Source organism: Myxocyprinus asiaticus, chromosome 8 (genome assembly GCF_019703515.2).
Source record: "Myxocyprinus asiaticus isolate MX2 ecotype Aquarium Trade chromosome 8, UBuf_Myxa_2, whole genome shotgun sequence".
NCBI classification, from domain to species: Eukaryota; Metazoa; Chordata; class Actinopteri; order Cypriniformes; family Catostomidae; genus Myxocyprinus; species Myxocyprinus asiaticus.
This window is the reverse complement of record NC_059351.1, coordinates 29,177,186-29,204,646: the sequence shown is the minus strand read 5'-3', so window position 1 is coordinate 29,204,646 and position 27,461 is coordinate 29,177,186. Positions and strand designations below refer to the sequence as shown.

Below are 27,461 nucleotides of genomic sequence, written 5' to 3'. Positions count from 1 at the left end.
TAATGTCGGACCAATGCAAGCTGTGGAAACTGCCACCATTACCCCAGATCAAGGCAATGAAAGGCAGCATGTGCTTCAGACAAAGTGGGTTAGTTTGGGCTAATCCAACTCTTCATGCTTGTTTTACGCATGCAAGTCAGCTTGATCTGTAAATTTCTTTTACCCTAAAAGAGAGGCGCTTGCACTCTGTCTGTTTCTCTATGCATCTGATGTCAGTCTCTCTTTTCAGGTTCGTTAGGGTCTTTCCCGTTTCTGCCGAAAAAAAAGTCACACTAAAAGAGGTAAAGGTTTTTGTTTTCAATACTTAATGTCATATTGCAAAAGTACAGAATTATGAAAATCAGGTTAAAACTTTGTGAATATTACAGTAAATTAAAGTGCAAAGGTTATGGTACCCTGCAAAAAAATACAAACGGCTAAAACCAGCCTAAGCTGGTTGGCTGGTCTTACCTGGTATAAGCTGGTCAACCAGCCCAGCCTGACCAGCTAAAATGTGCCCAAAAACCCTCTAAAGCCAGCCAACTGACCAGTTGACCAGGCAGGGAGACCAGCTAAGACCGACCAACTATCTTAGGCTTATTCAGTTGTTTAAACACAGGTTTTGACATTAATCACTGATCTTGGTTTATTAGTTGCTTTTAGTGTTTAGTTATGGGATGTTACCTTCCAGAGCAGGAAGACCAGTAGGCCCAGAAAAAGGAGTCCTAGTATCACAGTACTGCCACTAGTATGACCCACCAGGGAAGACCACCATACTGTGCTGCTTTACGTTCTGGAAACACAGTAACACGGACCTATAACAGGACACATTGTTTTCAAAATGCATGTATACCCTCATTATGCATGTGATTTGTTCATTCAACTAAACAGAGCCCTCATACTACATTTTCATCTGATGGGTGTACTCTATATTGGATATACAGTATATTGCTTAATGCATGTTTCAAGAAGAACAAATAAATGATTAAAATGTACAAAAAGCATAACCTAGCTCACCTGTGCAGGTTCATTCTTTAGCTGTATATTTGTAGCTGAGGATTTGAAATTAAGTGATGCCTTGAAAATGACATCGATGTAGTTCAGCTTTGCATAGTCCTGTTAGAAATAATTTAAATTAGCAAATTTACACTTAGAAGGAATGTTCCAAGTTCAATATAAGTTAAGCTCAATCGACAAAATTTTTGGCATAATGATGATTACCACAAAAAAATTATTGTGACTTGACCCTTGCTTAATTAAAAAAGTCAAATCGTAGTTACACTAAGGCACTTACAGTGGAAGTGAAAGGGTACAGTTCAGAAACATTCAAATATACACTATTTCAAAATTATAGCTACAAAACAAACAATATACGTGTAAACATGATTTTGTGTGCTAAAATTAAAGATTTACCAGCATTTCAGCTTTAAACAGACAACACGGTTTACCAGTGTTACACCGTCATGACAACGAAGTTGTATTATTGGATGTACTTCACACAAATAAGGTTAGTAAGTGATTTTATCACACAAATCATGGTAACACTAATAATGTTTACGTCTTGTTGTGACTAATTTTAAAGCAGTGTATATTTTAATGTTTCTGGACTGGCCCCATTCACTTCCATTGGAAGTGCCATACTGCAACCATAATTTATTTTATTTTTTAAATAAATTAGGCACGAGTCAAAAATCTTGTCATTTCAATCATATTAATCCTATAATATCTCATATTACATCAAAGAATACACCCACCTCCAGGAAGGTACTGTTCCAAAGATATGCTCTCAGACTAATGACAGCATTACTGTCTATTCCTGTTAAAGGGCATTTAAATGTCACACACTGGGCTCCATCATCACAGGACTAAAATGTAAAAACAAGCATGTTTTAAGAAACATGACTCTGATTATCAATGACAAATCTGCACTAAGGAAATAGGTAGTATGCTTCATGTTAGTATGATTTTACCAAAACAGTGTATTTCCTTTTGTCAGTGAAAAGGGTGAATGTTCCCTCTTTTGCTGGAGCTTCCTCCCCAATTTCACGTTTTCTCGGTAACACTGAAGGTTCCTAAATAACCATGAAGCAACACACAATCAGTTCATTTCTCTATGGAGTCCAATGATTTATCCATGGGACAGAAGTAAAACTCCTAATTTTATTAACAGACTTGAACTGATGGATTACATAAATTTGATTGTACCATGTATATACACTACCAGTCAAAAGTTTTGAAACACTTGACTGAAATGTTTCTCACGATCTTAAAAATCTTTTGATCTGAAGGCGTATGCTTAAATATTTGAAATTAGTTTTGTAGACAAAAATATAATTGTGCCACCATATTCATTTATTTCATTATAAACCTCAAATTTAATAAAAAAAAAATATATATATATATATTTTTTTAAATTGATGACTTGGACCAAATAATAAAGTAGCCAATAAGTGCCCAACATAGATGGGAACTCCTTCAATACAGTTTAAAAAGCATCCCAGGGTGATACCTCAAGAAGTTTGTTGAGAAAATGTCTGCAAATTCTAGGCAAAGGGTGACTACTTTGAAGATGCTAAAATATAACACAGTTTTGATTTATTTTGGATTTTGTTTAGTCACAACATAATTCCCATAGTTCCATTTATGTTATTCCACAGTTTTGATGACTTTACTAGTATTCTAAAATGTGAAAAAAATTATAATAAAGAATGAGTGTTTCAAAACTTTTGACCAGTAGTGTATATGTGTGTGTATATATATATATATATATATATATATATATATATATATATATATATATATATATATATATATATATACATACATACACACACACACACACACACACACACACACACACACACAGTTGTGCGCAAATGTTTGCATACCCTGGCAGAAATTGTGAAATTTTGACATTGATTTTGAAAATATGACTGGAAAATTCAGGGATCTCTTGATACCAAGCCAAGGTCAGGTAGACCAAGAAAGATTTCAGCCACAGCTGCCAGAAGAATTGTTCGGGATACAAAGAAAAACCACAGGTAACCTCAGGAGAAATACAGGCTGCTCTGGAAAAAGATGGTGTGGTTGTTTCAAGGAGCACAATACGACGATACTTGAACAAAAATGAGCTGCATGGTCGAGTTGCCAGAAAGAAGCCTTTACTGCGCCAGAGCCACAAAAAAAGCCCGGTTACAATATGCCCAACAACACCTTGACACGCCTCACAGCTTCTGGCACACTGTAATTTGGAGTGACGAGACCAAAATAGAGCTTTATGGTCACAACCATAAGCGCTATGTTTGGAGAGGGGTCAACAAGGCCTATAGTGAAAAGAATACCATCCCCATTGTGAAGCATGGTGGTGGCTCACTGATGTTTTGGGGGTGTGTGAGCTCTAAAGGCACGGGGAATCTTGTGAAAATTGATGGCAAGATGTATGCAGCATGTTTCAGAAAATACTGGCAGACAATTTGCATTCTTCTGCACGAAAGCTGCGCATGGGACGCTCTTGGATTTTCCAGCACGACAATAACCCTAAGCACAAGGCCAAGTTGACCCTCCAGTGGTTACAGCAGAAAAAGGTGAAGGTTCTGGAGTGGCCATCACAGTCTCCTGACCTTAATATCATCGAGCCACTCTGGGGAGATCTCAAACGTGCGGTTCATGCAAGACGACCAAAGACTTTGCATGACCTGGAGGCATTTTGCCAAGACGAATGGGCAGCTGCAAGAATTTGGGGCCTCATAGACAACTATTACAAAAGACTGCACACTGTCATTGATGCTAAAGGGGGCAATACACAGTATTAAGAACTAAGGGTATGCAGACTTTTGAACAGGGGTCATTTCATTTTTTTCATTGTTGCCATGTTTTGTTTTATGATTTTGCCATTCTGTTATAACCTACAGTTGAATATGAATCCCATAAGAAATAAAAGAAATGTGTTTTGCCTGCTCACTCATGTTTTCTTTAAAAATGGTACATATATTACCAATTCTTCAAGGGTATGCAAACTTTTGAGCACAACTGTATGTATGTTGGTGCCAGATGGGCTGGTTTGAGTATTTCTGTAACTGCTGATCTCCTGGGATTTTCACACACAACAGTCTCTAGAATTTACCCTGAATGGTGCCAAAAACAAAAAACAAAAAACATCCAGTGAGCGGCAGTTCTGTGGATGGAAACGTTGATGAGAGAGAGCAACAGAGAATGGCCAGACTGGTTCGAACTGACAAAGTCTATGGTAACTCGGATAACCGCTGTGTAGAATTGTGGTGAGAAGATTAGCATCTCAGAATGCTATTCTGAGATGCAGGTTGGCGCTGTTTTGGCGGCACGAGGGGGACCTACACAATATTAGGTAAGTGATTTTAATGTTGTGGCTGATCGGTGTATATACTATACATACAGTACTGTGCAAAAGTCTTAGGCACATAAAATGTGTCACAAAAGCATTTGCCTAAGATGGTTATTTATATCTTCAGCTTTAGTGTGTCAATAGGAAATATACATTTTAGACTCCCAAACATTTATTTTGCAAATAGAATAGAAGAACAGGGAGCCCTGCAACAGATGGCATGGTCCCCACAGAGCCCCCCACTGAATACTGAGTCAGTCTGGGATTACAAGAAACAGAAGCAATTGAGACAGCCAAAATAGATAGAAGAACTGTGGCAAATTCTCCAAGAAGCTTGGAACATCCTATCTGCCAACAACCAAGAAAAACTGTATCCAGGTGTACCTAGGAGAATTGGTGCTGTTTTGAAGGTAAAGGTGGTCACTCCAAATATTGATTTAGCTTTTTTATGTTTACTGGACTTTGTATGATGTTAATTGATAAATTAAAACTATTTATGGCATTATTTTTGAAGACATCCTCACTATGCAACATTTTTCCCAAGTGCCTAAAACTTTTGCACAGTAATGTACATATAAATTGATCGGGATACCTTAAGTCCAAGTCGATTGATCTCATCTTGATTGGAGCAACTTATGCTGTCCAAACCTGTTGGGGTCATCTTCATGAGGTATAGAAGCCACTTGCCTTGAGAGTTATGCTTAGCCCATTGAATAACCATAGATGCTGTGCCGAACGATTTAAAAGGCTTGCCCAAGTTTGTAACCTGTTGATCATTATAATTAAAAGGATTAGTCTTTCAACAGGCAGCTGCTTCTGAATATTATCACATGTAAAAGCTAGTACTGAAAGGACCCAAACTATAGGCAGTAATGCAAATACTGTAGAGTGTTTGTTTTTTATGTAAGAATAGAATTGAATAGTCACCCTGAATTCATAGTCAATTGGACTGCCAACATCACTTGCCAACTTCATGGCACTCTCTCCTTTAACTTCTCCAGTAAAGTAAACTTGAGAAGGCTTTGCTTCCCTGCAGATAAACACATAATTACAGTAAATGAAGATACAAATATGGGACATTGACATTATCAGCAGCAATCAGGGGAGTATAATTGAGGTATGTTAATTCAGCGTTGTTTCAGCTTTAATTCTGCATACTTTACAAAGAGCATAAATGTGTGATGCAAACCTACCCTGAGAGGAAAAGCAGCAGCTGGATCTTAACAATGGCTTTGGCTTTCACTGATTGTAACTGTTTCTGATCACTTGTCCTGACATTAATGAAAAGAGAGACATTTACTAAGGAATAATAGCTCAATCAAAACATCTTTTGACATGAAGACAGGTGTTGTAAGAAAGTATTGGATTAGCTTTGATAATGCACTTCTTTCACATCAAGAGCTAGGAAACTACTCACGTTTTGAGTTTAAGGTCAATTTCTATTTCTGTGGTATCCAAAGAAATTCCTCCCATGCTCAGAATGATGTAAAATGTTGTCTGAAAGAAAATTATAATTAATTTTTATGAATATTCGAAAATAAATCTATTTGAATTTGAAATATCTTTGAAATATTCACCTCAACATCTCTTTTGAAAGGATTTCCAAGTTCACAATCAGCTTGTGACCCATTCTGATTGGCTAAACAGACGACTGGTTTATCCTGTAAAGATTCAGGGCATTTCATTCAAACCAAACTCACAGCACAACGAATAATGTAGCTGGTTCCAAGTTAGACAGACACCTGGAAGTTGGACTTACACTAGATTTAGTGCGAACGGCAGAATAAGAGAGAGATCTGGGGAAGGAGCCAGTCAGCTGTGCCTCATAAGCATCATCACCCTGATTGGTCACCGTGATCTCTAGGGCAATGTCCTTTTGACTGCTAAGCAACATGATTGGAACTCCATTTTCCCTGAGAGAAAGACATACAGGTAGATTAAAATAAACTCTTCTTCTTCATGCTTCAGTTCTGCTTTGAAGAAAGAGTATAAGCACTTTACTAACATCATCTGACGGAGCACTTTATTAGGTACACCTGAACACCTACTTATTCATGCGATTATCTAATCAGCATGTCGTGATAGCAGTGCAATGCATAAAATCATGCAGATACTCGTCAGGAGCTTCAGTTAATGTTCACATCAACCATCAGAATGGGGAAAAAATGTGATCTCTGTGATTTCAACCGTGGCATGATTGTTGTTGCCAGACGGGCTGGTTTGAGTATTTCTGTAACTGCTGATCTTCTGGGATTTCATGCACAACAGTCTCTCTGACACTTAACAATATTAACAATTGAAATGGTAATTTCATTTGAAAAAATATATAAAAAATTACTCAGGTAACGGTTGAAAGATATCTTTGTTTGGTTCAACACTGAATGAGCATGTACAATCTCATGATCTCCCTTGTTAGTGATTGGATGTTTCTTACTCTTGTAATATCAACCTTAAAGGTAAACAGAATGTTATAAATCATTTTTAGTACTGGAACCAGACTTTGTGACTAAACAAACATAGAAAAGCACATTTTATTTTATTTGTAGAACTGTTTCAAAACTTGTATCATAAGTGAAACTAAGGTCATTAGGAGGGTTAAAATATTTATAGCTGCAACACAAGATGCAAAGCTCTTAATTGCAGACTGGTTGGCAAGATGTGGTTACCTTGGTGACAGCAGTGGCTTCTTGGTTCGAATCCAGGATGGGAAGCAGAGTTGGGAGAGCATTCTTTCTCCTCCTGCATAAGGATGGGTTCAGGATCGCCACTGAGACTTCAATTGGGATACCTCTCAGCTTGTCTCTAATGTTTTCCTTTGTGCATAATATACTTGAATCATTACAAACATGAACACTGTACAACACAAAACATTGCACTATAATTTCCTTCCATAACAAAGGCTTCAATTCTTTTCTCACACCAGAATCTGATTTTGTAATATGGTAAATAGCCCACAACATAGATTTAATCACCACTAGGTGGCGGTACTTCCTTATAGCACAGCAAGGGGCATGCAAATGAATGTCAAACTCAGTTCCAATGGTATTAAACCAGATTACACTATTTTACCAAATATTGGTTTATTTGTAGTTAACTGTATCAATTACTACACCTAAAGTTTATGCCATCATTCCATAATCCTCAATTTCATCATTCCAAAATCCTCAGTGTTGTTACATGAAAGCTTTTGTCTCCATTATATGTAATTGCAAAGAAAACCTTAATTCCTGTCCCAAAGAAACCCAAAATCAAAGGACTTAATGACTACAGACCCATCACTCTGACGTCGAGAGACTGGTGTTGACCCACCTGAAGGACATCACTGGACCCTTTCTAGATCCCCTTCAATTTGCTTATCAAGCAAACAGGTCTGTGGATGAAGCAGTCAACATGGGATTGCATCATATTCTGCAACATCTGGACAGACCAGGGACATATGCAAGGATCCTTTTCGTGGACTTCAGTTCGGCTTTCAACACCATCATCCCAGCTATTCTCCGGACTAAATTACACCTACTCTCTGTTCCCACGTCTATCTGTCAGTGGATCACCAGCTTTCTAACGGACAGGCAGCAGCTAGTGAGACAGGGGAAATCCACTTCCAGCACATATACGATCAGCACTGGTGCCCCCCCAGGGATGTGTGCTCTCCCCACTACTCTTCTCCCTATATACCAATGACTGCACCGCCAAGGACCCCACTGTCAAGCTCCTGAAGTTTGAAGACAACACTTCTGTCATCGGCCTCATCCAAGATGATGATGAGTCTGTATACAGAAGGCAGGTTGAATGGCTGGCTCACTGGTGCAGTCAAAACAACCTGGAGCTGAACACGCTCAAAACAGTGGCGATGATAGTGGACTTTAGGAGGAACACCCCAACATTGATCCCGCTCACCATTCTAAACAGCACTTTATACTAAATATTGTTAGTATAGAAATATTTCTCAAGTAAGTACTGAACAGTAGTGTATCTGTGTTAATTTATTCTGGCATCTCTTCTCCTCTATTCATCTTTTCTGCAACCTGTTTGTTCTTATTCTGTATTATCTGTATGAGAAGTGACTTAGAAGAGACTAAGCTTCGAGCACATACCATGATATCCATCCAGATTCACATCGCCCATGTTTTCCACAGCCAAACCGAACATGGAATAGGCGCTTCCTTCAATTCTCTTGGGGTTGATCCTGTCCCAAACCCTTTCCTCATTAATGTAAACATAGATGGTCCTGCCAATATCACCCTCTTTAACAAAGTACTGAGGTGCTCTGAATACAATGTCCTGCCATCTGTTTAATAATCAGTGCAGGATAATTATACATCTAGAACCAATAAAACACTGCAATCTTTGACACCTGGCCAGCAGACATTAATGAATAGTAACACTCTAGTAACATTGTAATAACTTTAACTGCCTTTGAATACATGGGTATGCTCAATAACAGTATGCCAAAAAGCATTATAATTTTACTGCTGTTGTATTGGGGATCTTACCCATCTCCATTGATGTCAAGCACTGCAAGGTCATAACCAAATGAAGAAGCAAGTCCGTAACCCTCTAGGATATACTCGGCTGACAACATAGATGATTTATCGGATTCCTTCTTTAGTAGAACAACTGCCCCACTGTGATTGGCTCTCGGAGCCCCAGCAACTATAGTCAACTGACCTTTCTTAGTCAGCATTTTTCCAGAGTCCAGAGAGAAACCTGTGACAGATACAACCAATCAGAAGGTGCCAGTGCAGATTTGCTTACCAATAGAATATTTTGACTGACTGCTGAAATCCATTCAATGATGAATCACAAACCAGTTCAAACATGCATGTTAGCACATGAAAATATTCTGATATGATTGACAGGGGCACTCCTCTATAATGTCTCGAAAGTCAAATAAGGACTGTCTGCAAAATTGTAAATATTAAAAACATAAATCAAAGGGCATGCTTTGAGGAAACAATCATGCAAATTCTAGTCACACAAAGTGGATTCAAGAAACTAACACAAACACAGCAATGCATCATGAAGTTCACAGTCTCAAAACTGATCAATGTAGTGATTGGCAGGATTCAGGTACAACGTTCACATTCGAGCTCGTATAATGACATAATATAACAACCAGCACAATGACCAATGACAGGTTGAACGCAAGCAATGTTGGCATCCAGGAAATTCCACAAACCTAAATAGCTATTTGCTGACACATTTTCCCCATTCAAGGGGAGGTGACTGATACACAAACTGATCATGGAGGCTACTGGACATACTAGTCATGAACAGCACACCTACAAGTGCACAAACAAGATTCCAAATAGGAGGAGAGAAGCTAAACATACATAAAAATAAGAAGAAATAAGGCAATAAATATCTATGCATTGTATCCTATCAAAAGTCAAAGTTTAAATCAACTGTAATGGAAAGTTGACATATCGACCTCAAACCTGCCAATAAGAGCCTGTTAGTTAGAAAGACAGAGTCAGATAAATGACTGAGGATCGGGGGAAATTAGGTCTTTGGGTGATATGGATGATGAACGGAAAGTTATATGATAATGGACTCACCTAAATAGCTGTTGGAAGGGACAGGCACCAGTTCTGGGTCAAGTTTGTTCTCGTCTCCAACCTCATATGGGCCGTCATCAAAGATCCCCTTTTCCCACAAAGAGCTGTTCTTCTGCTCCACCCGCACCACTCCTGACATCCACCCAGTGAGTGAGGAGTTGAGAGAGTGTAGGATGGAGAAAGTGAATGAGTGAAAGGGTGGATAATGGATGTGTGGAAGTGCAAAAAATGAGGGATAAAATACAAAATGTGAGATGGGCTTAAAATAAGTAATGATATGAACAGACAAAACAAATCTGATGTTTTGACATGTCATGAGAGTGCAAAATGGCCCAATTAAATTATTAAGGGGCTTGTTTGACAAACAGCTTTCTTAAACCGAGTGTCTATTTGCATCTACCACACAGTGCAGCTATTTGCACCCCAATAGTCTAGTGGAATCACAGAAATATACGACAAACTAAACAATAGGTGTCGCTGCATTGGCTTGGGGTGTAAAGATGGTGTGAATGTTTGGTGTTGTCCTAGTGATCGTGGTTCGAATCTACGTTTTGTCCCACTCTTTTTCCCATCTGATTTCCTGTTTCCATTCTTAATATTTCCTTTAATACTACTTAAAATAATAGCTAAAAATGTATATAAATTTCATTGCAGTGATTTGGTCATGGTGAATGTAGGGGAGTGCAGAGAAGGGTTTGATCCAGAGGTAGCGTCTGCCGATCTCATTCGTTCCCACAGCTCGGCATCGCTTGTGTGTAGATTGCATCACTGCATTACTAATATTATAGTAACCATGTTTTTTGGCAGAAACCAAAGTTTTAATAAAATTAACCATGGTGTAATAGTACAGTAATATGGTGGTAATATAGTAATTATGGCAATTTTGAGGTTACTTTAAATTCACAAAAAATACAATGGTGAAACCATGGTTACTGTAGTAAAACCAAAGTTATTTTTTCTAAGGTAAGGTTAAGGTTAGATTTAGGGTAGGGGTTAATGTAGTGTGTCTGTGGGACTTTAAATAAACACACTGCAGTGATGCCATACTGTATGTTAGTATTTAAATAGTATCTGACACTATGTGCACCAGGGTTCTGGTTATCTACCATTATTTGCAGCAAGGTTGGGGTGAAAATAATATCTACCACTATTTGCACTGGGGTGTAAATAGCATATACCATTATTTGCACCAGGGTGCAAATAGCATCTGCCTTTTTTTAAACTGACCCTCCTTATGACTGGCCATTTGCAAACATTACAATTTTCAATGAACATTTAATATTATCCCAACAATAATTATAAGAGCAGCAGCAGCCTGCAGTGAATCATCAGATATATTAATAAAATAAATCCCAAATCCACCTTATACTTCAACATACAGACAAGCACAATTCAGCCTGTTCTCCAATACCTTTCCAGTTATAAGCACCTGGTGCTCCAAACACCAGATAGTGATAGTCCTTTGTAAATGTGGCAGACAGATCCTGCTGGCATGAACAAAAGCATTCAGGTCCTCTGGTTCTCCCATTGCAAAACATCCAGTCCCCTCCATCTTTTTCATGCAGCACATTCAGAAACCTACTGGTTGGGGCTGGTCAAAGGTGGAGATTTACAGTAAAATACTTAAATATTGATCTGTTTCTCACCCACACCTATCATATTTCTTCAGAAGATATGGATTACTTTTATGTGTCCTTTGTGTAATTTTGGAAGCTGAGATATTCTTCTAAAAATCTTAATTTGTGGTCTGCAGAAGAAAGACAGTCATACACATCTGTGATGGCATGAGGGTAAATGATGAGAGAATTTTCATTTTTGTGTGAACTAACCCTTTAAATCAAATACAACTTAATTTATATTAAAACAAAACTGGATTACAAATCAAAACCATCAACATTTCTTGAAACTGTTACAACATAAAGGGATAGTTCACCAGTAAATGAAAATTCTGTCATCTACTCATCCCCATGTAGCTCAAAACACATTTTGTTTTTTTGTTTTTTCATGGAGTACAGATGAAGTAATCTAGCAGGATGTCCAAGGCTGATCTTTTCCACAAAGTCAAAGCAGATGGGGACCAGCGGTTGTTAAGCTCAGAAAAAGACAATAAAGTACTGAAATCCCAATCTGTTCGTGCACTTAATGCCAAGTCTTCTACATTTTGGTTAAAATGAAGTACAGTGCACTTGACACTGTAGAAATAAAAAGATGGAGGAGAAAAAGAAACTGCACAAAACCTGAAAATGTTTTTATATGTATCATGAACTAGCCAGATTTGAACATGTGGAAGCTTGAACAAAATTTGAAAGCAAGGGCAGAATATAAAATTTACAGTGAACAACTTAAATTTAGGTTTTTCTCCTCACACAACGTTTGGCTGTGGAAGACTTGGAATAGAGCACGAGTCAGAAGCACTACTTTTATGGTACTTTTTCAGAGCTAGTGGTCCCTATCCACTTTCATTGCATAGAAAAGTGCAGCCTAGGCATTTTGCAAGATAACTACTTCTTTGGCCTTCTATGGACCAAATAATACACACGTACTTTGAGCAGTGTGAGTAGATGATGACAGATTTTTTATTTTTAGGTGAACTATTCCTTTCAGATGCATAAAGGCTTAAACACTATCTATTTTATAGCAACTTGTACTGAAACTATCAATAACTGAAGCACAAACACACTCTTACCTATATCTTTTCTCCAGGTCCCTGGCACTGTATCGTAACTCCCATCCATTAGTTTTGCTTATTTTCTTCACTTAAGTTCTCTACATGAAGCATAAAATGACCTCAATTAAAACATTATATAACACATTAACTCCTCAGAATGTGCCATAATTTTGCATGCGTTTATGCGTGTCTGAGTTCACCGTCATTGTCAAACATCACTTGTTGGCATGAAGGGCTGAGAGAATTAGTACATGCCTCTAGTAATCTGTGACTTCTGTTTGGACAATGCTTTAGCTTTGGGGGCACCAATCAGCAACCTGGAAACCAACAAAGAGACAAAATTTTACTCATGGATTAGCAATATTATAAAACACAATCTTGAATCATATAGATCCTATATTTTAATATGCAAATGCATTGCCAAATCAATCAAAAGAATCCAAACTGATTCAACCAGAAGCACATTTAGCAAGAGCTTCATGAGTGCTTGCGAGAAAGTAAATTTAATTTTGAAATACACATGAGCATCATTATGGTCAGAATGGTGGTCATAATAGCAGAGGTCGACCGATAGTTGATTTTACCGATAACTAAGGTGGTGGGAAAGGCACATAACCGATTAATCAACCGATAGTTTTTAAAATTAATTCATAGAATGTAAAAAAAAAAAAAAAAGTCTTATTCTTTACTTACTATGACAGGCACAGACAAAGAGTCCTAAATGAATAATCCCAGATGCAGTTTATTGTTCAACCAAAATCCCAAAATAAGGTCATGGTCAAGGTCAATTTATTTATAGAGCACATTTAAAAACAACAAGTGTATACCAAAGTGCTGTACATGGGCAAATAAAATAATGAATTAAGGGGAAATAAAACAAGATTGACATTAAAAACAATAAACAATACAATATACATTCATACGTGATTTAAAAATGTGAAGCGTAGGAACAGATCTAATGTCTAGAGGTATGTTATTCCATAGTCTAAGGCCGACTACAGAGAAGGCACGATCCCCTTTAAACTTCAGTCATGAGCATGGTGTATGCAGGAGAAGTTTATCAGAGGATCTGAGAGTCCTGGAGGATTGTTGATGACTAAGGAGTTCTGAGAGATAAGATGGGCCTAAACCATAAATAGCTTTAAAAACAAATAACAACATCTTAAAATGAATCCTGTATTGGACTGGTAACCAGTGAAGAGATGCTAGAAGAGGTGAAATACTTTCCCTCTTCCTTGTTCCAGTCAGCAACACAGCAGCTGCATTTTGGACTAACTGCAAGCGATACAGAGATGAATGACTAAGACCCATGTACAGTGCATTACAATAGTCAAGTCTGGATGAGATGAAGGCATGAATAACTATCTCCAAATCCTTAAATGAGAGCAATGGTTTTAATTTAGCAATCAACCTGAGTTGGAAAAAGCTGACCTTCACCACAGCACTTTTTTTTATTTTATTTTTATTTAGAGCTGTGTCAAAGATCACTCCCAAGTTTTTAGCGAAGGGGTGAACATTTAATGACAGGGTCGTTAGATTGCTAGTGATATCAGAGACAGCGCTAGGGAGGTCAAACACAACAATTTCAGTCTTGCTCTCATTTAGCTGGAGAACGTTTCTTGCTGTCCAGCATTTAATATCCTGAAAGCATTTAAAAATGTCAGAATATGCATCATCAGAACTAAGTGGGACATACAGCTGTGTATCATTGGCATAACAATGATATGAAATGTTATATTTCCTAAAAACTGAACCCAGGTGTAGAGCCGAGGAGGGCGGGGCCGGGCTGGAATGAGACACACCCGGTCCCCAATCAGCCTGATGGGGTGCGCGAGGGATAAAGGCGGCCGGGGACGACGGTTCGAGAGAGAGAGAATTGCAGGCAGCTGTACTGTGTGTTTTTGGTTGTGTGTTTTGTTTAAATTGTTTATTAAATTATTATTTAAGTTGTCAAGCCGGTTCTCACCTCCTCCTTTCCACTGAACCCCCTTACACCAGGGTAAGCATATATAAAGAAAATAAATTGGGCCTAAAATGGAACCTTGAGGTACCCCACAAGTGAAAGGTGCAGAAGGAGGGGAAGAATTTCCAATCCTAACATTCGGAGTTCTGTCTGAAAGGTAAGATGTAAACCAATCTAAGGCTGTGCCTTTAATACCAACTGCACCACTAAGATGGTCTAGGAGGAGTATGATCAACTGTAACGAAAGCAGCACTAAGCTCAAGCAACATTAAAATTGCAGGTCTACCAGAATCCAAAGTGAGCAGTAAATCATTCGTCACCTTGAGTAGTGCAGACTCTGTGCTGTGACAAGCTCTAAAACCAGACTGAAATGTACCTAAAATGTTGTTTTCAGATAGGAATGAAGAGAGTTGAGAAAAAACTATTTTCTCCAGGATTTTTTATAAAAACTGTATTTTAGAAATGGGCCAGAAATGAAAGAGGTTGGTAATATCCAAATTTGGCTTCTTAAGAAGTGGCTGTACCACTGCTTGCTTAAACATCTTGCAAAATAACCAGAAAATGTTTTGATTTTTTTGTGTTGATACCCACAACATAAAGACTGAATCTCTGGTTTCACTTCATTTATGATAGTGAAAGGCTCTTTCTTTGCTTTGGATTGACTAGCTCAGCGATAACATTCATCCAAACACTTCACTTTTTAGCTACAAAAGTTCTTTTTGTGGGCATAAACAAAAAGGCTCTGGCTGCAAAGAAGCCTACATTTCCTACAATACCCTCCCCAAAAATGCTGAAGGAAGAGTAAAAGTGCTTGGCAAAAAACATGTACTAGGATCAACAGATGCACAGGTCTCTATAACAAACTCTTGATGTGTTTAGTGTGTCAGTACTAAAACATGTAGGGAATTTTAAACCAAAAGCAGTCACATTCAAATGTAACATTTCCTTTTTTTCTTTCTAATCAAATACTTGTCAACCAATTCACTCATTGTTAGTTTTATTCTTTTGAAAAGAAGATAGTGTATGAGAGAGTGCATGAAACATCACAATAAATACACTCACTGAGGCTGGTAAGTTCAAGATGGCGCAGAGTATGGCTGCTGCGTTGCGAGCCGACCCAATATTGCAGTTTTTTGTTTGTTTTGTCTACAATTCTTACGTTTTTTTTTTATCTTGGATGTTGTCTGCCTTATTGTCTACAATAGACAAACACTTTTGGACATTGGTTTTGCAATAGCACACCGAAAACTGGACTTTAAATACCTCGATGCCAACCCACTGTTTACAAAAAAGACAGCGGAGCCCTTTGTCTGGGGAGCCTGGCTGCGGAAACATAGCCAGAAAAGGGGAAGAAGAACCGGCGTTCTCGTCAGACTAAGACGTTGCGCAAATCGACTCCTGCTACCCAGCATTCTACTGGCAAGAGACAACAAGCTCTGCAAGCTGAGAGCACGGATTTCTTTCCAACGGGAGATAAGGGACTGCTGCATTATCTGCCTTACAGAAACTTGGATGTCTGCGGAGATTCCAGACTCGGCCATCGAACCCGTGGGGTTCTCCGTGCAGCGAGCGGACAGAGCGAAAGACCTCTCAGGTAAAAGCAGAGGTGGTGGTGTATGTTTTATGATCAACAAATCCTGGTGTGATCCGAGGAACATACATTCTATCACGTCTTTCTGCTCTCCTGATCTGGAATTTCTTATGCTTCTGTGTTGACCATTCTGGCTACAGAATTCACAGCGGTCATTATCACAGCTGTGTACATCCCCCCACAAGCCGACACAGACTGGGCACTCAAGGAACTGTATGGGAGTATAAGTGAGCAGGAAACCGCGCACCCTGAGGCTGCATTCATTGTGACCGGGGACTTTAATAAAGACAACTTCAAGCCCATAGCAACAAAATACTACCAACACATCAGTTTCAACACATGAGGGGACCGGGTTTTGGACCATCTCACTTCCGGGATGGCTACAAAACCCTCCCCTGCCCACCATTTGGCAAATCGGACCACTCTTCCATTCTGCTTCTGCCCGCTTACAGGCAGAAATTGAAACAGGAAGCACCCGCCCTCAGAACGATCCAGTGCTGGTCAGACCAGTCAGATTCTATGCTACAAGACTGTTTTGATCATGCAGACTGGGAGATGTTCCGGTCCGCCTCTGATGATGACATCGAGATCTACGCTGATACCATAACTTGTTTCATCAGGAAGTGCATAGAGGATGTAGTGCTGACCAAAACAACACGGATCTACCCCAACCAGAAACCGTGGATTAATAGCGATGTTCGTGCAGCACTTAATGCGCGGCCCTCCGCTTTTAATTCCGGGAACGCGGAGGAGCATAAACAAACCAGTTATGCCCTCCGCAAAACTATCAGAGCAGCCAAACGCCAGTATAGGAACAAGACTGAAGGACAGTTCAACACCCCCGACTCTAAAAGCAAGTGGCAGGGAATTAATATCGTCACAGACTTTAAAGCGAATAAAAACTCTGCCGTGAACACTGCTTCCTCTCTCTCGGATGAGCTTAATACATTTTGTGTTCGTTTCGAGGGAAATAACACCACCCTCACGGAGACAGCTGAGTAGCGGATATAACCCGATCCTTCTGACAGGTGAATATCTATAAAGCCACGGGTCCAGACGGCATTCCGGGCCGCATCAGAGCGTGCGCGAACCAATTGGCTGGTGTTTTTATGGATATTTTCAACCTTTCCCTCTCCTTGTCTGTGGTTCCCACATGCTTTAAAACATCCACCATTGTGCCTGTACCAAAGCAATCCAAAATCACTTGCTTAAATGATTGGCATCCTGTTGCTCTGACCCTTATCATCAGCAAATGCTTTGAGAGACTAATCAGAGATTACATCTGCTCTGTGCTGCCTGCCTCACTGGACTCACTGCAGTTAGCTTACCGCAACACCCACTCCACTGATGATGCCATTGCATCTACAGTACACACTGCTCTCTCCTGCCTGGAAAAAAGGACCACATATGTGAGAATGCTGTTTGTAGACTACAGCTTAGCATTCAACACCATAGTGCCCTCCAAGCTTGATGTGAAACTCCGGGCTCTGGGCTTAAACAGCTCGCTGTGCAGCTGGATCCTGGACTTCCTGTCAAGCAGACGCCAGGTGGTTAGTATGGGCAGCACTCACTGGATGTTTTTGTTTGTTTGTTTGTTTTTGGCACCATTCTGAGTAAACTCTAGAGACTGATCAGCAGTGACAGAAATACTCAAACCAGCCTGTCTGGCACCAAAAATCATACCACGGTCGAAATCACTGAGATTTTTCCCCATTCTGATGCTTGATGTGAACATTAACTGAAGCTCCTGACCCGTATCTGATGATTTTATGCATTGCACTGTGCCACATGATTGACTGATTAAATAATCGCATGAATAAGTAGGTGTACAGGTGTTCCTAATAAAGTGCTCAGTGAGTGTATATCCACACACTGTTATAATATTCCCAATTATTTTGGCCTGATAAAGATCCACTGGACATAAACAGACATCTGTCTTCCATCTATAATTTTATTATTTCAATTATCAGGTGAATCAAGACATCAAGTAGCTTGTTAATTCAGAGAATAAAGGTCAACTTATGGTTAAAGTGTCTGCACTTCTGAAAATTCTTTCAATCCCAGCTAAATCCTTACTTGTTAAGAGTGTAACACCATAGACAAAGACATTGCACTGCAAAAAAAGAGAAGTTTTAGTCACATTTTCTAAACAGACAGAGAGAGCACCGTTCTTCTGAAAGGGCAACACAAACTTTTCTTTGCGTTGGGCAAAATAGTCACTGAATACCTGCTATTCATTGCACAGTCTCAAGAGCAAACAGATCCCTATATCAGAAGATGATGAAAATGCTCATGATTACATTAAATTCAATGCAATGCACAGGTTGTAATGCACTACACTGCTCATGTGCATCAGCTTTGTGTGTTTGGAACAAGCTACAAAAGAACAAAGATGTGCTCAGAGAGGGTCTACTGTCTTTTTCATCCATCAAAAATAAGAAATACAGCTTATAAAATCAATGTCAAAAATAGTCATACTCTGTAGTGGTAATATTTCTCAGACAACCCCTAATCAGTTTAATAAAAGCTTTATTCTTGGACCTGCACCCCTTACTTAAATTGACCTACACATTTCAGGAAATTTCAAAAATCTGGTTCACAATCAGCTCCTAAATAATATCATTCCATTCCGACAATGCCATAATTGATTTCTGTGTAATATGATGTGTCTCCATTAATCACTCCCAAAGGAGGTGTAACCAATAGCATGACAAGGATATGCCTCTATAGCACTTAGAGGATTAAGATGATATTGCACACTTATGCTCTTCTGAAGGCCGTTTTTGCACTGCCTCCAAGTGCTTGGTAGTGAAAATATATACAATAGCTTTAGATCAAAACAAACTCAACATGATTAACTAATGCAAAATTCAGAGGTAAAAACATTTCAGTGGAGGATGAGTAACACTGATTATGATTAAATCTTTTAATTTCCCCCGCTGATAGCACTGTTTATTTGCACATGCTGCCTGTGTTGTTATAAAACCGATTCACAAAAGGTAAGGATGCTCTGATCAGGATATTTACAGCCAATGTCACTATTTAATTTAATTATAATTATTAATTATTTTATTCATTTTTTTATTTTATTTACCAATGCATTATATTATTTAAATATTGTATACTGAATTATTTTAACTACGCTCTCTGCCTTTTAATTTTGTTTGATGTTGGTAATATAAGTTTCTTTATTTCACTTGAAACTTTTCGCACATAATGTGGCAAGCAGTGCTGAATCAAGTTTGTTTTCATACAATATTCGTTCAATGTTCTCCAGACACCTGTGATGACATGATAGTAATGCTGACGTCTTAAAGCAGCCTTTTTCGTGACTTATGTAATCGGTTTATGTGATCACCAAATTTATGAGATCAAAGAATGAATCTAATGAAGTGAATATCACCCAATACTAATCAGTGGCCGATCGATCGGAGCATCCCTAACTAAACGAGTTATGTAAATCAGGTAACGATGTAGTGAGAGAAGGATTAAGGGACACAGTGAGAGAGAGAGAGAGAGAGAGAGAAAGGATTAAGGGTCACAGTGAGAGAGAGAGAGAGTTTGAATTTTAACACTCCTTTATTAAAACATTTTAACATTAAAACATTGTGACAACAGAAACAAAAATCCTAAGCCCCCCCCCCCAAAAAAAACATATAATTACAGAATTAAAACTAAATTGTTCTCTTCATCAACTGTACATATAAAAACACCAATACCCCAAAAATCATTAAAAGCAAGCAGATTATTTGTCATTTTGTAAAAAGCATATTCTGCTTTAATTCTAGCACCTATAAGGGCTTTAAAAGTCAAATCAGGGTCTACTGAATTTCCCCCCCCTTAATTTCCGTTTTCTTGTCAACCATATTGCCAACTTTGCTTCACCCACTATAAAGTTTATCAGAGAAATTTTCTTTCTCTCTGAAGCAACATACTTGGGTCCAAATATAAAATGTATTGGGCTAAAAACTTCCCCAAATTTCCTAAACCATTCCCCCAAAGTCTGAAACAACCCTTTCAGTCTAAAACAGTTTAAAAAAACATGGTCTACAGACTCTTCAAATGTACAAAACGGACACCCCTTTTCCACAGTGGAATCGATATGTGCCACATGTCTGTTTGTGGCTACCACCCAGTGAATAACCCTCCATTGGAGATCCGCAGTGCGTTTCTCTATGGGAGGCTTATACAGGGACCTCCAGCAGCCCCTAGGGGATGAGTCTGGCCCAAATAGATCTAGCCATTTTGATTCCTTCAGCTTCTTTAGGGAGGCTTGATGAGACACTTTCACACATGTTACATACATTGCTTTCTTAGAGATTTCCTCAAACTTTGTTAGTTCTGGAGTTCTGAAATTGAGAATCGAGTCCTCCTTTGGTTGTTCCTCAATAGCAGCAAAAACCTTTATCTCTGGAAAGAAAAGATAGCCTTCCTCCTCCAGCGGAGATATCTTGTTGGCCTCAGAAACTTGTCTAAGGACTGAAGGTAAAAAAGAATAAATTTCATTAAGTACCATCTTCATGAACCTGACAGATTTAATGCCCATCAGGCAACACATCTCCTCAGGACTTTTCCACGTTTCACCAGCTCTCAGATCTGATATTTTGGTACAACCAGCTTTTGCCATTATAGTCCTTAAACTCTTAAGGTTTAACACCTTAGCTTCTATCAGAGGATTACTGAAAAGTGGTTCAGATTTTATCCAGTCTCCAAGATTTGAAAAATCTCTCTCCAATTTAAAAGTGGATCACCATGCTTTTAAAACTGACTGATAGAAAAACGAAGTGCCACTCAAATCCAAGTCTGTCAGCCTTATTAAAAACAGCTGCTTGTCATATTTAAAAATGTCTTTTTGCAGCAAAGCGCAGGCTGTTTCAATCCAATTTGATCCTCTAGAATATAGCAGTCTCTGTGCAGCTTGAAGTCAAGGTCACGAGTCAGCTTTGTACATCTATTAATCCATGTCCACCTTCATGAACGGGCAAAAAAAGCACAGCCGCCTTCATCCAATGACATCCAGACCAAAAAAAATCAATTAGTCTCTTTTGTATCTCGTGAACAATATCCTCTGGTGGATTAAGCACAGTCATTTTATGCCAGAGCATGGAAGCAACTAGATTATTGGCAACTAGAACCCTTCCCCTATATGATAGCTGATGCAGCACCCAGTTCCATCTAGACAACTTGGCACATACCTTTTCCACCATACCCTCCCAGTTCTTTCTCTGATACCCCTCCTTTCCTAAATGGACACCAAGAATTTTTAGCCCTTCACTACCCCATTCAACTCCACCTGGAACTACAGGAGATTTCTCTCTTGCCAGCTCCCTATAATAAAACCTTCACTTTTTTCCCCAGTTGACTTTTGCAGATGAGGCCTTTTCATAGATTTTTAAACTTTCTTTTAACACTCTTACATCATTATCATTTTTTATAAAAACAGTTATATCATCAGCATATACAGATATATTAACAGGTCTGTTCTTCCTTAACTGACAAAGCAAGGGTTCAATTGCCAGAGAATATAGTTGCCCTGATAAAGGACAACCTTGTCTAATGCCCCTATGTATTAAAACTGACTGACTAAGCCCACCTCCTACCTTTAACATGGCCGATGCCCCAGCATATAAAAGTTTTATCCCTGATATGAATTTTTTTCCAATTCCAAAAGCTTTAAGAGTACTGAACAAATAAAAATGATCAACTCTATCAAAAGCCTTTTCTTGGTCAATAGAAAGTATACCCAAATCTTGATCATCCATACATGCTAAATCAATTACATCTCTTAATAAAAAAAGATTGTCCATTATAGTTCTGTTGGGTACACAGTAGGTCTGGCTTTTATGTACCACATACCCAAGGTATTGCTTTAGTCTATTTGAAAAACACTTTGCAAGAATCTTATAGTCTGTGCATAATAAAGCAACAGGTCTCCAGTTTTTTTAAAAGACCAAGGTCAGCCTTCTTGGGCAGTAAAGACAATATAGCTCTTTTACAACTTGTTGGTAATTCTTTCTTTTTAAAAGAAACTTTAAAAACCTCTAACATGTCTTCTTTAAATAAGTCCCAGAAATGTTTATAAAATTCTGCAGGAAGTCCATCAATACCAGGGGCCCGACCAACAGAAAGTTGTTGAACTGCTTTTGACAATTCCTGTATTTGTATTTCAGAGTCTAATTTCTTTTGCTGCTCAGCACTCAATTTAGGCAGATCCTTAAGTAAAAAGTCCATACTAGGGCCATCATACTCTTGTGCTCCAAACAGTTCATTATAAAAGTCCATTGCAAGTGTCTGCATCCCTTTTGGATCAGACGTCAAAGTTCCATTAGTTCGTTTCAGATGTAGCATCTGTTTTCTCTCCGATTCTTTTCTTTCTAGACTAAAAAAGAAAGAACTAGGAGCGTCCATGTCCTGCAACGAGGAAAACCGGGCTCTGATTAAAGCTCCTTTTGCATGTTCATGAAGAAGAGAACCTAAAGCATTATTTTTTTCTTCAACATTCCCATATCTGCTAAATTATTGTTACTTACACTCATTTCAAGTTGTTCAATGTCTCTTTCAAGTTCTCTAAGAGTTTTTTTAAACAAACTATTATTGTGAGCAGTATAATTTTGATGGAACATTCTTATTTGGGTTTTCCCCACCTCCCACCATTGTACAATATCATCATTCACTTTTCTTTTCTCTCCTTTCATGCCACAATAAAACAAACTTTTCACAAAAAACTACATCATGCAATAACTTAACATTAAAATGCCAATAAAAACTAGAGTGTTGTGATTTATTTAAACTTATTTCAAATAAACACAAATGATGATCAGAAAAACCATTCGGAGAAATAATAGATTTTAAAACTCTATTATTCCTATTTCTACTAATATAAAACCTATCTAACCTAGCTGAACTAATATGTGCATTGGACGCTTTAACCCAGGTGTACTGTCTTGCCTTTGGATGCTGTAAATCATAATCTCTAATAATATTACTTAAAACATTTACTGAGGGAGGGCAGGGTTCCTCTCCATTTCTATCTAAAGTAAAATCTAGGGTACAATTCCAGTCACCACCTAAAATTAAAAAAGCATTCTTATCAAATTGCCTTAAACCATCTTGTACTTTATTAAAAAACCTAGTTCTCTCAGTTCCATTATTTGGAGCATAGATATTAACAAGTACAAACAGTTGGCCCATTATATCAACTTGAACAGCTAAACATCGTCCTCTTTCTATCTCACAAGAAGAAACAACAGTCATATTTAAATTTTTCCCAAATAAAATAGCAACACCCCCACTTACATTAGAGCCATGATTAAAAAAAGATATTTCCTTCCCACAACATTTTCCAGTCCATTTCATTTGTCATGTCACTATGAGTTTCGTGTAAAAAAATATTAATGTTCTTAGTCTGAATATATTCTGATAAAACTGCCCTTTTATTTCTATCCCTCCCTCCATTAATATTAATTGTTCCTAATTTTAAGCTCTCCATGAAATGAGGGAAAAGAAAAAGAACAAGAAGAGAGAAGGAAAACAATCTAAAACAAGACAGAAGATTTACCCCTTGTGACATTAACATGGTTTGGTTAGTCTTTTGGTTGAGGTTTTCCCTCTCCGTAAATTTGTGACAATTTTCTTCAATCTAAACAGTTTCCTTCTACTAAGCTCATCAAAACCCACAGACTTCTGTATTTTTCCCAATGAAATCAAAAACTTATTGATGTCTGGGAAAAACTTTCGCACTTCAACTGTTCTGCCAAATGTTTCATCTAAGAAATCATTAATTTCTTTTACAGTGTAGAGCTGTTCATCTCCACACTGAGAAGGGATGTCCGACATTTCAGAAATGTTATCATCACCTATCTCTTCCATACCATCACTAGTTCCTGTCTCCTCTATCTGTGAAAGAGAAGACTGTTCTGCACTTGGGGTAACAGTTTCTAAAGTACACATGACTTCAGAGGCTTCAGATTCAACACAAGCAGCCTCTATCACTTCACTATTATCCTCCACCACTACACCTGCTGAACTATCCTCCACCACTACACCTGCTAAACTATCCTCCATCACTACACCTGCTGTACTATCCTCCACCACTACACCTGCTGAATTATCCTCCACCACTACACCTGCTGAATTATCCTCCACCACTACACCTGCTGAACTATCCTCCATCAATACACCTGCTGAAATATCCTCCACCACTACACCTGCTGAGTTATCCTCCACCACTACACCTGCTAAACTATCCTCCATCACTACACCTACTGTACTATCCTCCATCACTACACCTGCTGTACTATCCTCCATCACTACACCTGCTGTACTATCCTCCACCACTACACCTGCTGAATTATCCTCCACCACTACACCTGCTGAAATATCCTCCACCACTACACCTAATGAACTATCCTCTACCACTACACCTGTTGAACTTTCCTCCATCACTACACCTGTTGAACTATCCTCCACTACAGCTAATGAACTATCCTCTACCACTACACCTGTTGAACGATCCTCCACCACTACACCTGCTGTACTTTCCACACTTTCCTGCACAACCACACCTTGTACATTCTCATTTTTGGTTACATTTTGATCTTCCCTTGCTTCCTCCGCTATTGGCACTACAGTTTTCGTTCCGTTTGTATCCACATTATTCTCAGTTTGCGTTTTGTGTGGACAAGCAAATTTCTTGTGTCCAATATCTCCACACTCGAAACATTTCAGACTACCAGTACTCGCATAAATCATGTAGGATTTCCCTTCATGCTGAATGCGGAAAGAGATATCCAGAGATTGCGATTCCAAGAACATAAACACCTGGCGTCTAAATGAAAACACGTGCTTTAACGCTTGATTTTTACAACCAAGAGGAATCATTTTTATTCCACTAGCAAGTTTTCCAAATCTCAGCAATTCACGCTCAATATCACTGTTAGATATGAACGGCGGGACATTGGAAATAGTAACCCTCGTTGAGAGTGACACAAGCGGTGAAATAACAAAAAAAAACGCCACTTACCCACACGCCGCTCTCAATCAGCCGACCAACCAAACCGCGCTCCTTCAAAAAGATCACGACGGCCTTGTTCATTCTTGAGGCCGAGATGATATTCTCAAAGCCAATCTGTTTACCGACAGCCACGAGCACATCTTCCACAGACGCACCGGCAACAGGCACACACCTGACTCCATGACGGAATGAAAGAGAAGAATTCCACTCACTTGGGTGAGCTTCCATCTCCACACCCCGCCACGAGGTCAGAAAACAAATAAACAAACAAACAAACAAACAAACAAGCAAGCAAACAAACACACACAAAATAAATCAATGAAAAAAATAAACAACAAACCAACCCAAAAAAGAAATAGGAGAAAGAAAAATGAAAAAAAGATTCGCTCCTCACCCGTAAAACGCTCACACACCCAACAATCCCAACATGTAAAGCGAGAGAGAGAGAGTTGAATTTGAAATTCACCTTTAATATTACAAACACATCAATAGGTCAGAAATAGACATCACATATTATTCAATTTCCCACGATTAAAAAAATAATAATATATATATCCATATATACTGTGTATATATATATATATATATATATATATATATATGTATGTCTATATACATACACATACATACTAAATAGTCAGTATCAAGTCATCATTTTCACATATTGTTCACAGAAATTCATTTATCCCCCAAATTTCTACAAACTTTGGCAAACACTCCACCATTGTATAATAAGCATACTCTACTTTCAGTCTAGCAGCTACAAGCCCTAAGAACATTGGAACCACACTTATTGAATCCTGCCCTAATAGTTTATTTTTCCTGGATTTCCAGAGAGCCAGTTTTGCAGTACCTGATAAAAAAATTACTTTTTCCATTGTGCTGAGTATTTAGGCCCATAAATGAACAACTGAAAAGAAAAAACTTCACCCAAAGATGAAAACCATTTACTTAAAATAGAAAACAAGTTTCCTAATTGAAAACATTGCACAAGAAGATGAAATATTGATTCTACTTCAAGACAGAAAGGGCAGCCCACCCCTATACTAGGATTGAGATGCACCACATGTCTGTTTGTAGCTATTGCTCCATGTACAATCCTCCATTGGAGGTCTCCACTCCGTTTATCAATCTGACATTTGTACAAGCACGCCAGCAACCTTTGGGGGAGGAGTTTGGTCCAAAAAATTCTGCCCATCTCGTCGAAACTACCCCATTCAAAACGTTGATATTAGACACCTTCACACATATCAAGTACATAGTTTTCTTCCCAGTAGTCTCAAAAGAGTCCAGCTCTGGAGTTTTAAAGGTCAACAGACAGCGATCATCTTCTTCCAGATTCTCCACAGCAGCGCTGATAGTGATTGAAGGAAAAAAATAGTCTTGCTCCTACCCTAATCCATCAGGAGAAGAAATATTTTCCACAAAAACTCTTTTAGATTCCTACATAGTTCTGTGATTAACTGCCATATCATCCTTACAGATTTCACACCAGTTCTTTGACTCACAGTCTCTGGGCTGTTGTTCAAAATGTTGCCCAACTTTACATACCCAGCAGCTATCATACGAGAGCACAGCCTTCCAGAGGACAAAAGTCTTGAAGAGAAGAGAGAGTTAAAAAACAAGGGTTCCTCCAACATCCACAAATCCGCTTTCAAATCAGGTGATCTTGAGACAGAAAAAACGTTCCATGCTTCCAACACCGATTTATAAAAGGTGTTAAGATCCACTAGCTCGTTCTCCCTTAATTGCATCAAGAAAAGATGTTTGTAGAGTTTCATATTGCCCACCCTCAAAAGTACCATCACTGTATCTATCCAAGCAAGATTTCTGTTAAATAGTAGTCTTTGGGCTGTTTGTAGGCGAAAAGTAATTATCCTTGCCTTGATGTCCACTAAGCCCTGATCCCCATCTTGAATAGGGAGATACAAAACAGCAGACCGTATCCAATGTTGTCCCGACCAAAAAAAAAGTCACTAGTTGTCTTTGAATTCCTTGGACTAAGCCTCCAGGTGGCTGTAGCACATTAAATTTATGCCAAAGAGTCGATGCTACAAGATTGTTAGCAACCAAAACTCTCCCCTTATAGGACAACTGGGGTAGCAACCACTTCCACCTAGACAATCGGGTGTATACTCTCTCCTCTATGCTCTCCCAATTTCTTTTCTGAAATTCATCTGAACCAATATAAACACCTAATATTTTTAACGCCTAAATTCCCCATTTAAGATGCCCAGAAGACTGTGGACATTCTTTCAAGTTTTCATGACTCACCCAGAAAGCCTCACATTTATTCCAATTTACCTTAGCTGATGAAGCTCTCTCATAA

At 38.6% G+C, this 27,461-nt stretch overlaps 1 pseudogene; it reads right to left on the bottom strand.

Moving 5' to 3' along the window:
• Nucleotides 1-234: 234 nt before the first annotated feature.
• Nucleotides 235-27,461, bottom strand: part of LOC127444751 (integrin alpha-6-like) — a 32,649-nt pseudogene continuing 5,422 nt past the window's right edge.